The 16,325-nt window shown below is 42.1% G+C and overlaps 1 long non-coding RNA gene across 3 annotated transcripts in view; it reads right to left on the bottom strand.

The window, feature by feature from the left end:
• The window catches only part of LOC110394229, a 34,884-nt gene extending 21,927 nt beyond the window's left edge, over positions 1-12,957 (bottom strand). For 2 of the 3 annotated variants that reach the window (XR_002435465.1, XR_002435466.1), the window contains exons 1-3: positions 12,927-12,955; positions 12,356-12,402; positions 243-370 (exon numbers count right to left, since the gene is read on the bottom strand). This is a non-coding gene — a long non-coding RNA (uncharacterized LOC110394229). Of the gene's footprint in view, positions 1-242; positions 371-12,355; positions 12,403-12,926 lie in introns of all 3 variants that reach the window. The other variant, XR_002435467.1, reaches the window with a different exon arrangement.

The raw sequence follows: 16,325 nt of genomic DNA, 5'->3' as shown, positions 1-16,325 counted from the left end.
TGGTATGGTCAGAAGAATCAAAACATACCAAGTGACATAAGGAGTTAGGCGATTTGGGCTCAAAAGCCACAGAGCTCAGTTACACATGCAGTAACTAGAACTGACTACCTGTGTTACTATTGCAGCCTGGACTTTTCTTATACCCAGTAAACAAACTACACCCATCACCCAGAGCACAGTAACTGAACTCACCATGAAATTTCAGACGGAGGAGGCTTTGGACAGTTTACTTTTGTACCCACCTTCAAAACCTGTGTTTGCTTCTTACAAACAGGAGAGAAAGCAAAGATCTAGATCCCAGTGCCGCTCCATGCTGAGGTCCAAGACCACACACCTCTCAAGACTTTGCTTCAGCACCCCACATCCAAACCTGACAAGGAAGGTTAGATTTTCTTGACACCTCAATCCCATCATAGCAACATCATCTCAAAAGTACACAATTTTACAAGGACAAAACCACCTCAATGTCTTCAGCACCATTACAACTTCACTACATATTTATATCACCAGAGTACTTACAACCAGCATTGTCTGTATTCTGAATTGACAAGCACTAGGATTTCTCCTGATTTGCTAGTATCTGCTAGCAGAGTTTGTCCAGTCCTCAGGAAAGAAAATATGAATGAGTAAATATATGAGCTAAATTTTCTTTAAGAGCTTGTTAGATTTCAGGTTTACATTTGAATGTATTGCTTCTGAGCCAAAAGAAAATTCCTACCTCTTTCCATGAGGAATATGCATTAAGTGTGAGTATACACAACTCGGTTCTTTCCTACAAGTTTCCAATTTCCATTTTCCTAGTGTTAATGCATCTTTCCATTTCTTCATTTGCTTAGCTTAATTTGCATATCACCCTCTGAGTTACAAGCACATGGTGGCTGGTGGCTTTTTACTTATCCCACAGAGAGATGAGATTCTGAGGGATTGTTTGTCTTCAGATCAGTGTGTATCTAGAATTATTTTTTATTTAAATGGCAAGATTTTTAGTCTTAGGAGGAATCACAAAGATTAGCCCCAGGTATTCAATGCGTTATCTGCAGTGTCACAAGGACACCTTGACATGATGCTGCAAAAAGAAGTCTTCATTCCATGTATTGTCCTTGTACCCTGTGCTCCAACCCAAGCTCATAAAAGTCACAAATGTTTAATATAGCACAACAAGAAAAGTTCATCCATTTTCAGTCACCTACATAGAGCACCCAAGATCTAAACCCTAGCTCTTTTACACTCCAACAGGAATCTCGAAGCCTAACAAAAGAACCAGCTACGTTCTTTGATAACTACAGTATTAAGATCTGTAAGATTACAGTTGAGAGTTAGGTGTTTTTTTAAATGGGGAAAGCATTCAAATATTTTGATAGATTGGGCAAGATAGGCAAAATTCAAGATACTTTTTTTTTTTTGAAGAGGCGAAGTACAATCAGAATAACTTGCTTCACACTGGTACTTAAATCTCTGATATCTCAATGTCTTAGCCTGCAGACGTTAGTACAACTTTTAATTGCATTCTAGCTGACTGAAACGTGAACGAGTCTTTAGGTCCTCAGGAAAGCACAGTGCGTCACTGGAAGGATCCTGCTAGTTCAGACCTCAGTGGAACTACCCAAGGAACATAGCAGCATTTTTCACTCAGCTTACAAGCAGGAGGAAAACACCCTAGTCATTCTATCTCACAGCCAGGCTTAGCAGTGTCCCTGCAGCACAATACCAGAGTGATGGATGGAGCCAGGCAAGAGATGCCATGTGCCTAGCCCCCAGGGTAATCCTGCCATGGTCAGAGTGGGAAGACAGCAAGCTGTCATCCCCAGACCATTATCTGGGCTCCAAGTGATAGGCACCTATCATCAGCCATGAGGCAGAGTGGTTGCAAGCGCTGATCTCCTTGTTCAGGAAGGCTTGTTCACTGCACTGTTCACTTTGGCTTATTGCAGAGGCAAGAAGTGAGCTCCTTGCACCTCAGGCATGGGTAGGTGCCTCTCTGAGTTTAGCGAGTGCTGTCATAAAACACAGAATGTAATGTTACTGTGGCAAAGTCTAAACGGGAGCACTTTGCACACCAGTCAGCAGCAGCGTGCAGCAAGGACAGCGTGCTATGATGGCAAGAAAACCCAGGCAAAAGCTGTCCTGGTACAGCTTGAGAGTCAATAGCTAGTTTTGTTTACAATAAGTCATGTTTCTCCTGTCTAACCACCACAAAAACACAAAGGCTCGCTCTCCTTCTCCCCTCCAGTCCAGCAGGAGCTGACACTGCTGCTAGTAAGAGCAGCTGAAAGTTTCCCTGTGGTACCACAGGAGCTGAAAGCAAAAGAATCATAGAGTGGCTTGGGTTGGAAGAGCCTTCAAAGATCATCCAGTTCCAAAAGGCTGGTTTTGAATGCACTTTTGGAATGATTCAGTCACTCTGGTTTGGGATGCTGTGTCTGTGCTCAAGTTTACATCCACGTTGTGTGTTGATAGATGTTATTTTTTTTTTTTCCACTAACAGAAAGCATCGGTATCTCACTTGTGAATTACCTAAGCGGTTTCAGCCTTCTTGATAAAGAAATGTAAATCAGAGGAGAAGTTGATTAGCAGCATGCTTCTGAAACATTGCACACGTACTGGCACTGGCAAAAGAGCATTCAAGCCAAAAGGTGTAGGTTTTAGCTTGTTTTCTTGAAATGAAACAGCCAGAACAACACGTATGCAAAGTGTTAATTATGGGTACTCACGCAGCATACGCAGGTACACGCTGCAGAGTAGATCAGTACAAAGATAGAAGGCTGTCCAGAGAGAACTAACACAATCATACTTTCTTCAGGGCAGAGAACAGGAGAAATCTATATTTATAATGAGAAAGATTTTGAGGAAGTGTTGACTGTAGTTTACAATTGGTTCCTTGTCATCAGTACTGAGACCTACTGACTGAAATAAGAGCCAGTTTAAGCCTTCACAAGCTCCGACAGAAAAAGGTTTAGGTTAATAGAGAGCCCTACTGAAAACCCCACCCACTATGCATACATGAATAGTGAATTAGCAAACGCTACAGTAAAATCACATGAATCAAATAATAACACAAACAGCAATAAATCTTGTATTATGCATCATTATGAGTTTTAAGTCTGGCATTAAGAAGAAAATGTACTTAATTGAAATCACAGTACAGCTTCCCTCAGAAGCTGCAGAACTGATACTATTAGTGTTAGAAAACCAGTATGTGTTTATTCACCAGGCCTTGCTTTTTCTATTCAAACTGAAAAAAAAACAGCAGTTAAATGTGCCATTAAGATGCTTTGTGGCTTTGCCTGTCCAGAGGTTTTGCCTTGGGCAAGTTTCCTGCACCATCAGGCGTGTGACAGGCCTGCAGACAAAAACATTATTCTAGATATGTAGAGCAGATTTGACTGATTAACATACACTACAATACATAAGCAGCTATTAAAGTGTTTGAGTCGTGATAGAAACAGCAAATTGATACACTTCCAAAATAAGCTTTAAACGTCCAGTTTCTGGTAAAAGCCTGGTGAAGGAAAGACAGCCAAACCACCAGAACCCACTGAAAGCCTAAACCAACTAACCAAAACCAACAACTGGACTGGGACAGTTGAGTTTCACTGATCTGTGAAATTATCAAAGTAATAAAATGGAAGTCAGTGAAAAGAACACAGACTGTAAGTTAAAATCCTACAGAACATTAAGGCCAGCTCTACAGTAGCAGGCAGTGACACTGCAACAGGAAGGGATTTGTAAAGTAGAGCAAGTGGTGGTGGGAGCCCAACTTGCACCCTGGATGCAGCTTGGAGGGAGCTTCAGCATCGAGCTCACCTGGTTTGCCCCAGACTCAACACCCATTAGCTAGAGTGCATCAGGCACACATCTGCTTCCTTTCCATCCAAAAAGAAATGGCTTGTAACTTTCAGGGCTGCCTCACAACACAAACCAAGGCATGCTAAGTGAGGATGCGGGAGATGGGCTTCAAAAGCACTGATACACTAATGTAGATGTATCCTAGCTTGTCTAAAAGTATATCTGCATTAGAGAAATTCGCTGTTCAAATTTTGAAACACAACATTTTTCATTCTGCAATGCATCTTCTCTTAGGGACGTAAGTGATCTCCTAGGGACTGTGGAATTCTGCAGTAGCTAGTACAAAGAAAATATATCAGCTTCAAGTTAGACTTCAAAATCGTATCCAAGTCAAACAAGCTGGAGAGAGTAGATTTTGTAATTACATCTTTCAGAAAAAGACAGAATCACTATTTCAGCAGCAGATTTCATCGTGTTCGGGAGCTGGACTGATGCACAACCAAGGCAGGACAAACTGAGCCACTGCACAGCATGAGTGCACATGTCCAATATTCAACACCCAGAGGTCAGAGCACTCTTCCCAGCAAGCATGAGAGGTTTGCTCATCATGCTAATCAGAGACCTTGCACTGGTTTACCATTTTCATGGCATCTTTGAACGGCCACATAAGGAAATAATCTAGGACCGGCAACAGGAAATATCTGTGATCACCTCCTGGTAAGCAAAATTATTCCACTCTCCACCAGCAGTTTTCTGACTTTTTTTTTTTTTTTTAAAGGAGCAACACTTCCTTTTGAAGTGAGAAGTAGATATAAAAATGCACTGGAACAAATTAAGCCTTGCAGCCCCACAGGTTTGTTAATGGGATCATTGCAGTCTGTTATTTCACAGCAGCTTCTAAGCTTCACATAGATACTATCAGAAAACGCAGCTGGTTGCACCATGTTTTTCTAAGCAACCAGACTGTTACCACACCAAGAAGCATAAACCCATAGTCCAGAACTTCTGAAAAAGAGAGTATGCATGCTATGCTGAGCTCTCTTACAAGTTTTAGAGCAATTTGCTGGTCCCATGGCACTGAAATGGTATAACCCTGAACTAAACTGGATGGTGGTACTGGCATGTAGATGTACCCTATTTGCAGCTGCCATTCCAGAGGGCAGCCTGCATGTCTCCAAGGATGGACAGACCTTCATAAACTGCTCAGAAACCTTTTTCATGACCTGATGATGGAGATAAGTCAGATAATTTCCAAGGAAGTCTTTCTTTAGTATTATCTCTATCACCCCTCACCCCCACAGATACCACTTCAAATTTTACATAGCCAAAAATGAACAAATTTTAAAATAATCAGCAGCTTACTGGCCAAGAATAATGTGAACCTCCAAAGTTAGTTTAACTTTTTTTTATATATATATGTGTGTGTAAGTTGACCTAGTATTCAATAAATCACAGCCTGTTGTACTTCTAGGATGGTTTCAAGAAAAAGCAGTCCTGAGTGATGGGCAATATCCCCTTGTCCTTCACCTTTTCCCCTACAGGGCTCTCTGGTCCTTGAATTTTTGATTTGAGTCCCTTCCCAACGGGGATCAAAAAGCCAAAAGGCTTTTTTCTCCAACTTGATAGGCAAAGCCCTAGGAAAGTAGTACATTAAACACCAACCTGTAGCTCCAGAAAGACACAGGACTGGTAGTTGTTTGTAAAAGCCTGAATTAGAGACTAGCGACTTGAGATAAGATAGGCAATCAGCTCTGACTCTGCCACTGCAGACTTCTGGTCTACTTGCAAGAGAAGGCATGTCATCATTTCTCTTGACAGTCCCCAGGATTTCAGGGAGATTGTTGAGCAGTCACAGGGGAAAGAGGGAAATGAAAACAGGACTCTTAAGGAAGAACGAAGGCCTTTAGGAGAAGGTCTTCGCTTTATTTTTAACAGATTTTGCTGGTGCAAGAGTCCTTTATATAAAGGTCAGTGGTGGAAGAAGCCTGATCAGAAAGAATCTGCTTGTGCATTACACATAATCACACTGTCCATCTTACCAACAGAAACATGTTCATAGATATGTTGTGTAGGAAAAAGGTCACTTACTACATTAAATCCACAGCTTGTCAGAATAAAACAGATCACCAAGTAAATACCAACTGTACATTGAGCCCAGCATTCAAACACCAAAGCAACAGCACTAAGGTGGCTGGTCCACAGGGCTGGCTTGCTAGGAATGCTTTCAGCCTTTGAAGTTGCTCATGTCAACCTCTACAAGGGCTCCGTGGTACGGCAGAACCCTGGATAGCAAGTGCCAAATGCAGGCTGCCACTGCTGCAGCTACAGCACAGCTTCTTTAGCTGTCACATGCAGTAGGCACTATTTTGGATGGTTAGCTGGGTGGAGGGTGAGAGGAGAGGTGCTGGTCCAAGAATAGTTGTAAGCTGAGGTTGGGCTCAGGTATTTGCTTACTGCAGTGCAAATTTATATGCAAGCATGTGTCATTAAAGAAATTAAAATGTTTCACTACAGTTTATCAGTAGGGTACAAAATAAAGTGTGCTCACATCTAGTTACTAGAGATGGAATTTATTTCACTGTGGAGAAAAAAAATGTTTTAGATAAGCTAGAATCATCTAGCACAGAAGTCTCACTTGAGCAGTTCTTGACTTGTTAGATGGTCTCTGATCTCAAAAACATGCATCTGCTGTCAGGATTCCCCAAGATAAAGAACTGCTCGTCCACAGCCAGACCATTCACTGGAACAGTACCAAACCCAGCAGAATGGTTATGAATCAAAACAGGCTTAGTGGGGATTGGAAAAGGCACGAGGGCTGTTGGAAGCACTTTCCCCCCCATCACTCCTGCCTGGTACAGCACAGTCCCAGTCACACAGAGCCCACAAGTCTCTACTCAGACACACTGCCTCCATTTCCAGGCTGGTACTTGGAAGTTGGAGGTAGCTGCACTATCGTTAAGTGCACCACTGCTTTCTCTTCTTCTGACTCTTGCTACCAGGCAAGCACTTAACTTGTGAACTGCCCCAGCCCAAGTCAGAGCTGCTCCTACCACCGGTTTATGAGAGCTCTAGTCAGAACTATCTGTCACCAACCCCTCTGCACCTGTCTCCAGGCTTTTCAGTACCTTGCTCAAAGTCTAGCTGAATTAGAGATTATTCACAGAGGGGTCTCCCTTCCTCCCCCTTCTACCAAGGGAAATATCTCCTCCTGCTACAGTGCTCCCTTTAATCCTGACAGTACTCAGAACACAGACATAGGAAGAGGGTTACTGCAGCAGATTTCCTTCCTTCTTCTCAGAAGGAAAAAGTTTAAAAGTCCCTTGCTTTTGGTCACAACAATCAGGTCAGATTACCAGGCGGCATATGTACGCACGTTCTTATTCTATACAGACTTTCTTCTCCCTTCCCTCAAAGCAGTCCCCTACAGACCACACAATATGAAGCATTTGTATTCTTATGGTTTTGTTTTTTTTTCCCCCCTCTGTAGCTCATTCTAAAAGTGCTTCCACAGATATTTTTCTTGCTTTGTGGTGTACTTCCTCTGCAAGCATTAAAAGACTTGGCAACACAACTTCCCTGGCTGGTATAAATACAGGCATAGATATTTTTAAAATCACAAAAGCAAACCTTCCTACTCCCCCTCCCTCCTCCCCAAAACCCATATCTTGCAAGCATCTCTCTCCTCTTTCTGATGGAAGTAATTTCATTATTTTAAAAGCACTTATGCAACCAAGAGAGGCAACACCATGTGCGTGTGCATACACAAGCCTCCTCAAGAGGCAGCAAGTGTGCCCTCTCCCTACTTTCTCCTTTCTCTATCCATTATCAGTATTAATCATATTCTTTTACATTTTAATTACGTGCAGGGTTACATCCATGGTATCCATCTTAAACATGAGTTTTCACCTCAGGTGGAAAAGGCACAGAGAATGCCCTTTTGATGACTTTATACAAGCCTGGCTTCACCATGGAAGTCATAACAGATCAATGTCCCCTGACTGCTAGATTAAACCTGCATATATACATCCCCTGTGCAGGCTTAGGGGTCTAAGTGGTTCCCCTTACTCTGCAATGAAACAATACTGTAGTGACACTTCTTCCCAGTTTTTGGAGAAGGGGTTTGTTGATTTTGGTTCAGGAGTGGGTTCTCCCCAGCCCCAATTAGAGTGTGGTCTTATTTGCTGTTGCTTATGTTTTAATTCATCCCCTCTCAAATATTAGTGCTTTCTTCTGGAAATATTTATCTTCTTGTTCACAAGAGACATTTTATAATCCAGTAACAAGCTTTCAGCTAACAAAGGCAGCTACACACTCCATATTTGCCCCGAAAGTCAGCACAAGAAGCACAGACAACATTGACAGAAACAAAGTGGACTCCCTGTATCACTGAGCCAGGGCAATCAGCCAGAGACAGACCATACTGAGACTGTCGTTCTAGACACAGTACTTCCACTGCGGTACGTTATTATCTCAGTTCATTTTCTCAGCAGTCTTCTGAAGAGTTAAGCACCCCATGGGTAAGACAGGCTTTGGAGATTCTTGGCCCTTCTTGGTGACTTTTGTCAAGCAAACAATCCCAGCTCTGGGAAGGGAATATTTCTACATACCCAGGCAGCATTTCTTGTGTTAGAAGCAGCTGTACTTACATCTACAGGCTTGGCAGGAACAGTTCAACAGGCAGAAACGCAAACTGTTACATTTGGCAATCCCAACTTTGTCGGATGGGATACAGGGAGGAAGAACTCCACTATCCTCATTTCACCAAATGAGGAAGTCCCCTAATCAAAACTCTGTCTTTGTACCTGCAGAAGAGAGATCTTGACACCCAGTGCCACCAAAGAAGCAAAGAGATGTGTACTGTGTATCTTAATATCCAGTGATGCTTGAGCTCCTTCAGGCTAAGAAATAGAGCTAGCTTGAAAATTCCAAAGGTTCAAAGTTAAGATGTTTGAGGCTGTTATAAGTTTCTTGTCACTTACTGTTAACACAGGAAAATGTTACTTTTAAATATACTGATTCCTCATGCAATTCCTGCCTTCGGGTGTGTTTGGAAGTTGCTGAAAGGGCTCTACAGATGCCAGTATAGCAAATCTCTCCTTCCTCCGCTCCATTTTGCACCCCTGGGACAGGGCTCTTGGCCTCTGTTCTATGTGGGGAGCTGAGCAATGGTCTGCCACCAGCCTTTGTCTAGTTGGTGCTTGCAGTAATCCTGAGTGGAAGAGAGGAATCACTGACAGTTGTCATTTATCAGACCCTAGCATAGGTACTTCCCTTCCCTTTATGTTATGCACTTTGGAGTTCATGAAATGCTAGCAGATGCTCCCCACTGAGTCCTGTGTCACTTTGCTTCGCTGGTCTCAGCATTTTTCCCTCCACTATCCCTCCCCCGTACTTGTATTAGTTGTTTGCTTGTATCCCCAACTATTTAGGCTTCCTCTCTTCCTCCAAAGGGTTCAGCAGCAGTGTGCAATATTTCCAGACAAGTGGTCAGAGTTACCTTTCAGCACACCTGAGTTTCCTGGGCTCCAGAGCATGTAAGAAGGCAAGGAGCAGTGCTCAGAGCAGCAATGGTAAGGCTGGGCAGCATCAGGCTCCTGGTTAGTAGTGGAAGGGTGGGCCTTGGTAGAACAAAACCCAGCTGTGACTGCAGGCAGGGTTGGCATACAGCAGCAGAGGTGGGTTGCATATACCCAATGTGCTTTTCCTCTGAACAAACACAGCCTCCCTATTACAACAGGAGCCGTGGTTGATGGATGGCAAAGTAGAAGGGTAAGCTGTTTGAGTCTTGCCATGGTTCTCCTAACTTTTACTGTTATTTCTCAACAGAATTTAAAACAATAATTTCCTTTAAAAATATGTATAAACCCATACATCCCATAAAAGAGATGGGAAATCTCTGTACACCTCTCATGCATACAATTCTACCTGTTCTCAGAGACAGATGGTAAGGTAGAGAATACTTCTTATCCTATCACAGAAGAAAGAAAAGTTACAGCAGATCAGTTATATCACTGCACCCTTTAAATGTGAAATAATTTCAAATTATTTTTCCCGACCCCCCAAAATAACTTTCCATTACCAGAGCAGAGTTAATCTAGTATTCAAATTACCTTCCATGTTTTACAGACTCAACACCTACTTATTCTATAGTAACACCTTGTTTTTCTTAATCTAGGTAGTTTCCAAAAATATGTCTCTGATTATGAATTTTGCATAGGCTGAAAAGATGAGCACACTGAATAGACAAGAACAAATCAAATGAGTATATTTTATAAGAAGCAATCATCAGCCTGAGACACTGCAATTGGAGAAGCATCAACAGTAGAGCTGTGATGGCCTTGCTGAAGAACAAGCCCATAGTAGATAACACAGATCGCAAACATTTAACAGGACTCCTATAATGGCAGCTTAAATACTGTGCTACTCCCATGGGGCTAAAGAAATCAAGCAATACTATGTTATTAGCTCATTTTCCAGAGGAAAGCTTGGCAAGAGAAGACAAGCTGTGCAGTAGATGTCAAGAAGAGTAAGAGCTATGGAAGCAATAGCAAAACAAATTTAAAGAACTGCCTCCAGATGTTTGGGCAGATCCCCTTTTCGTCCAAACAGTAGTGGAGCAGAACTGCAGCTGCTCCTGTGTTTGCTCAAGGTTTATATCAAAAATTAGAGCATCAGGATTTGCCTGGTCACCTTCAGGGTGTGAGAGACCTGTCCAGGCTCCAGCAGAACATAATCTGCACGGGAGGTTAACATCGTTGAATCAATCTGATCATGGATGAAAATTCAGCTGCTATCGATTCCCTGCTTACACTGATTGCCCTTCCCAGGTCAGAATGGGGACCTACCCCATTGTTCAGAGAATACAGTATTCTGTTCACTACATCAATTACCCTGACCCCATGGGGTCCAAAAGCCTCCCCAGTCGCCATTTACGGTGACAGCTGTCATGCTAATGAATCCACATTGACATTATAATTAAACCATTACACAAAACGAGGCCTCCCTCTCAGCTGTACAGCAGACACACAAGGCTACTTTAGAGAGGCTGCCTATTAGAAATTCAGTATAACAAGACAAGGTATCCCCTAAGTTTTAGATGATGAAAAATGCACTGGTACAGACAGAAGATACAAGCCTGAAGGAGGACTGAAAAATAAAAACAACCCTTGAAGAAAGAGATTATGCTTTCCTACCTTTGTGAAAGGTTATCCTAAAGAGATTCATAACAAATTAGTTACACAATAAGACTTTTGGAGAAGGAGAACATAAGGACAATCAGCAGCTTCTCGAGTAGTCAGAAGCACAGAATTCTCCAGCCCCACTGCATTCACCTCACCTGAGCTGGAGACATCATAACCAATCAAAAGGAAAAAAATATATATGCACCAATTAGTAGACATCAATGTGTTGTCAGGATGAACAGTGGGCAGTCTAGTACTATACTTGCAGTATGCTCGGCAGAACACCTTCAGGGTATCACAATGCACCCAAGCCAAAACCCGCCCAGAGTTCATTTACATCCTACATACACTGATCCCTTCTCCTTGGTGAAAAGAGACAGGACCCCAGGGAATGGCACGGAGCTTCATCAGGGGAGGGTCAGGCTGGGGATTAGGAACAGGTTCTTCACCAGAGGGCCGTGGGCATGGAACAGGCTCCCCAGGGCAGTGGTCACTGCCAAAGCTGCCAAAATACAAGAAGCTTTTGGACAATGCTCTCAGACACAGGGCTGGAATCTTGGGTGCTTCTGCACTGAGCCAGCAGTTTGACTGGATGGTCCCTGGGGTCTATCCCAATTCAGAATACTCTATGATTCAAACATTAATTATCTGTAACAGATTAATACTACAAGAAACATTAATATGTGCTCATTATATATTAAATATAAATAAAAGTGAAAAAGAGCACTATGTGAACATTTGAAAGCTGCATACTGTTTTCCCAACTGCTTTCCAAGTGGGGGAGAAGAGAAAGAGTTCCACAATCTGCTCATGTCTGAATTTTGTCATGCAGGTTTGTCATAGATTTAGTAACCAGAGGAGCTGGCTGAGTGGTTGAAATGCAGTCTCCCGATAGTTACGGAGTTCTGCATTTAACTGGCATAGAAAAAGACTAATACAACATGTTCTGCTGAAATCTATTTTTACATTTTGCCAAAATCAATATAGGCTTCCCAGGGCAGTGGTCACAGCCCCAAGCCTGCCAGAGTTCAAGGACAGCACTCTCAGACATAGGGTTTGAATTTTGGGTCATCCTGTGTGGAGCCAGGAGTTGGACTTGAGGACCATTGGCCAAGAAAGCCAATGGGATCCTGGGGTGCATTAAAAGGAGAGTAGCCAGCAGGTCAAGGGAGGTGATCCTCCCCCTCTACTCTGCCCTGGTCAGGCCTCACCTGGCATACTGTATCTAGTTCTGGGCTACCCAGTACAAAAAAAGACAGGTATCTCCTGGAGAGAGCACAGCAGAGGGCCACGGCATTTCCCCTTTGAGGAAAGGCTGAGCAAACTGGGTCTGTTCAGCCTTGAGAAAATAAGACTCAGAGATGATCTCATTAATGTTTATAAGATACCTTAAGTACGAGAGTCAAAGAGACACAGCCAACCTCTTTTCAGCAGTCTGTGGAGAAAGGACAAGGGGAAACAGCCATAAACTTAAGCATAGGAAGTTCCATACCAATATGTGAAGGAACTTCTTCACAGCAAGGATGACAGTACACTGGAATGGGCAGCCCAGAGAGGTTGTGGAGTTTCTTTCTCTGGAGATATTCAAGACCTACCTAGACACCTACCTCTGTAACCTACTGTAGGGGGCTTGGACTCAATGTTCTTTAGAGGTCCCTTCCAACCCCTACAATTCTGCAATTCAGTGATCATTTTCGGTCCCTTCCAACTTAGGATATTCTATGATTCTACAGATTTATCCCCTCTAAGCATCCCTTCAAGTCCGCCCATTACTGGCCAATAGTTTCATTTCAGAAAGCTTTAGTAACACTGTAACGCAATGGAAAGTACAGAGATAATAGCAAGATGCAGTCTTTGGCTGCAGCAAATGAAGACAAGCCCAAATACAGCAGCCATAGACATAGCAATGAAGGGAGGGAGGGAGGGAGAAGAGGAAGGAAGGAAAAAAAAAAAACCTACCACCTTTGGAAGGCCTCAGGTAGGCAGGGATCTTCAGTGAGATGCTTTCACCTCCACTGCCAACCCTTAAATGGGGTCTGGGAAGAGGCGTATCCTGGCTCCACCCCTTCCGGTCACTCTGGCACATTGCATGCACCTGAGCTCCCCTGGGTTGGCCCTGCCTTCCCACCAGGTGCTAAAGCACTGGTTCAGGCTGTGACTGAGCATTTCCACTACAGCTTAAATTTTGTGTTTGTAGAGCAGATGGGTAGAGAGCTTCATATCATGCTAAGGGTTGTTGCTCACTGTGGTCCTAAATGTAGGTGGCTAAGAAGGGTTAAAACAGAATAACAGCAAGGTTTAAGGAAAAAAAAAAGTTATTTTACTCTCTACTCTAAGCACAAAATTTCCCAAATACTAATCTTACTGGAATATAGCAGCCTATTATGTTAAGAAAAAAAAAAAAAAAGCACCCTCAATAGTGACTGAAAGATGGCTTTTAAGGAAACACAAACTATATAGCACAATAGAAGAAAAACAATGCTCATCCGGTTGGAGTGTAGTCTGCAGAAGGAAGAGTCATGGGAAACATAAAGACAGACAGTTTGATAGTTTGAAGTCACACAGCCTTGCTAGCACAAAAGGGTACTGTAACCATGTTAGGTTTGTCAGAAGTCTTTCGTACAAGTGAACATGAGAGGTTTGTAAAAACATATTTTATTGCTTTTTGTAAATATAGCACATTCAAGTACAGGGATAAGATTTGAGATATTGCCTGTTGCTATCTGGGAGACAGTCCTGTTATTTGACTATTGAAAGCATTCAGTGCAACTCTGTCTTAAGCTTACAGGTCTAGTATATTTAAGGACATTTCTGTCCTTCACCAGAAAGGATTGCCTGACCTTACTTTGAGACCTTTGTGGTCACCTTGAAGTGATTTCAGACCCATCAGAACAAAGAGAGATCAATGTGTTTTCTGGGACCATCTCAATTCTTCTGCATCTACACCGAAGATGCAGAATTCATCTTCCACATAACGCAGTGATTCATAGAGGCAAACATTTATGCTTTAAGGACTTAATGTTTATGATCTGACAGGTCATTATAAGGTGTTTGAAATATTCCTTGTTTTTTTCTTCTACTGATGAAGGTGATAGGGCTTCCGTATATACAATGTCAGAGCTGTTGCTCCCAGAGTAAAACCTCTGGAAAAGAGCCACAGCCTTCTGCACCACCCCAATAAAAATGTCTGCACTTCATATTTTTAATTATTTTCTCTCTGAGGGAGGTAAGAGAAAAAAATTAGAATTTTAAATAAAATAAAAATCTAATCAGAAACCTCTAATTTTACCTAGAATATTCAGAGGTCCTACTGTAGATGATGTTCCAGAAAGATGGATTTGCACCTATGCAAAGGAAGCAAACTCTTCAGTTTCAGTAGTTTCTACATGGCTAACTACTCTGACAACCAATATGTTTCTTTCCTCCCTTCAGCCCCTCTCTATGACGGGTTACCTCATGTCCTAAAGGAAAAAGACAAAAAAAAAACAAAACAAAAAAAACAACAACAACAAAAAAAACCAAAAACAAAAACAAAACCACAAAAAAGCATACAAGAAAGATCGTGCAGTTAAGCATTCACGAGCTGGGAAGCACCAGAACCACGGCTACTGTGCAACCCTTAGATCAACCCATAGGTGTTAATACATTACATCATCTTCAAAACCGCAATTGCATAGAGCCCGTTCAGTACCTAGATATTCAGCTACAGGGAAGAAGAACACTATTGCATTTTTACAAATTGCAGGAAGAACTGAGCAAGGGCACACTGGGAATATCATGTGGCCTCACACTGTCCTCTACACAGATATTCAGGAGAGCTAAAGGTTTTAAAGCCCTATTATCATATTAAATCAGTCCAAAGCAAACATTTAGTACTGAAAGGGGATATTATCTGACAAAATAATGGGAACTGAGGATTGGACCTTGGTCAAGAACTTCAGAAAAAGGTTACACTTTTGATCCTACTTATAATACTGCTGCTGCTACTTGAACGGTGTAAGATTTTAGAGAAAAATATAGGAAGTCAGCATAGTTCCTTTGCCCTCTCCAGGGCTATACAATTTTACAGTAGCAGAGGACTGCATATAATGTATGTTGTGTTATTCTGGTTTCCTAAACTGTACTTTGAATGATGGATGAGAGGCTGAAGCAGCTGATAACGATGCTAAATGGTGAGAGAGTAAATATGCACCAGTAGTTCAGCTGAAACCGTGTAGCTGGCATAGAGCTGGGTTCAGGCTGAAAAACAGATGAAGTGTCCCAAGAGTGTGTCAGCCCCAGAATCCTAGAAACAGTTTTCTTTTGTAAAACAGCTTTTTCTCTGGGGATGGAGTAGGGGGAGAAATAGTACTTTTAAAACCAATTATGATTTAACGAAGGATGCAATTAATGTATCAATAACCGAAGCGATACCAAATAGATCAAAGGTACTTGCAACCAGATCAGCCTGCTGGGCATCTGCTTCCACACTTCAATGTACTTTGTTATGCCAAGGGCATGCTTGCCGATACATATCAGCAGAAATTTAAGTCTTTTTAAAAAAGAGCTGTGAGAGCTTTTTATAACAGGATTCTTCTCTACCATGTTCTGCATGGTGCAGCTATGTGGAAGAGGTGCAGAAGCCCATTTAGGTCCAGCTTTACCCTTGTGAAACCAGCCCATTTTTCTCAGAGCTTGAATCAGGTGTCTCAGAAGGTCCTTTACAATGATTCATCTGTTATAACAAATCCAATCTTCTGCATGATTTCCTCAGTTCAAGCTCAGTTTCAACATGTGTATTTCATGGGCCTGTCTTCAGGAGTTGACGTATCTGTCTTCTGGAAGGGCAATTTGTGAAAGCACCCCAAATCCACAAGTAACAACAGACCAGAACATTAATATTTTTCTAAGAACCTCTTCGTGTTTGGATAAAACCAAAACATTTTTACCAATCTAGGTATTTATAAGTGCTGGAAGAGAGGCAAAAAAGAATTCCCCTCTGCCTTGGTGTATTTAGTAAATCATGATGGTAGGAGACATCAGCCACCAAAACAACACAGTTTCACTGGAAGATAGTTGGTCCTAGACAGAGCAAAACTGGAACTAAAACATTAAGTCATATAGATGGAAGAGTTACAAGGACTCCAGGATAAGATACTTCAGAAAATAAATCCAAACATGAGTTTGTAGCCTTGTTTTAGGCTTGTTTTCAGTTCTTAATATTTTAAGAACGGGCATTATTCAAACATAGATTTACTAATTCAGCGTGTTTATATTATCCCTGAGGCCTCTAGACACTTCTAAACTACAACCACTGGATAACATTCAGATTTGGGCTTTCAGTCAAGACAGAGGCAGAGAAGTCAGTGTACTGAAAAT

The sequence above is a fragment of the Numida meleagris genome, chromosome 2 (genome assembly GCF_002078875.1).
Source record: "Numida meleagris isolate 19003 breed g44 Domestic line chromosome 2, NumMel1.0, whole genome shotgun sequence".
NCBI lineage: Eukaryota > Metazoa > Chordata > Aves > Galliformes > Numididae > Numida > Numida meleagris.
Note: the sequence above shows the minus strand (reverse complement) of the source record. Positions and strands in the feature narration are given on the sequence as shown.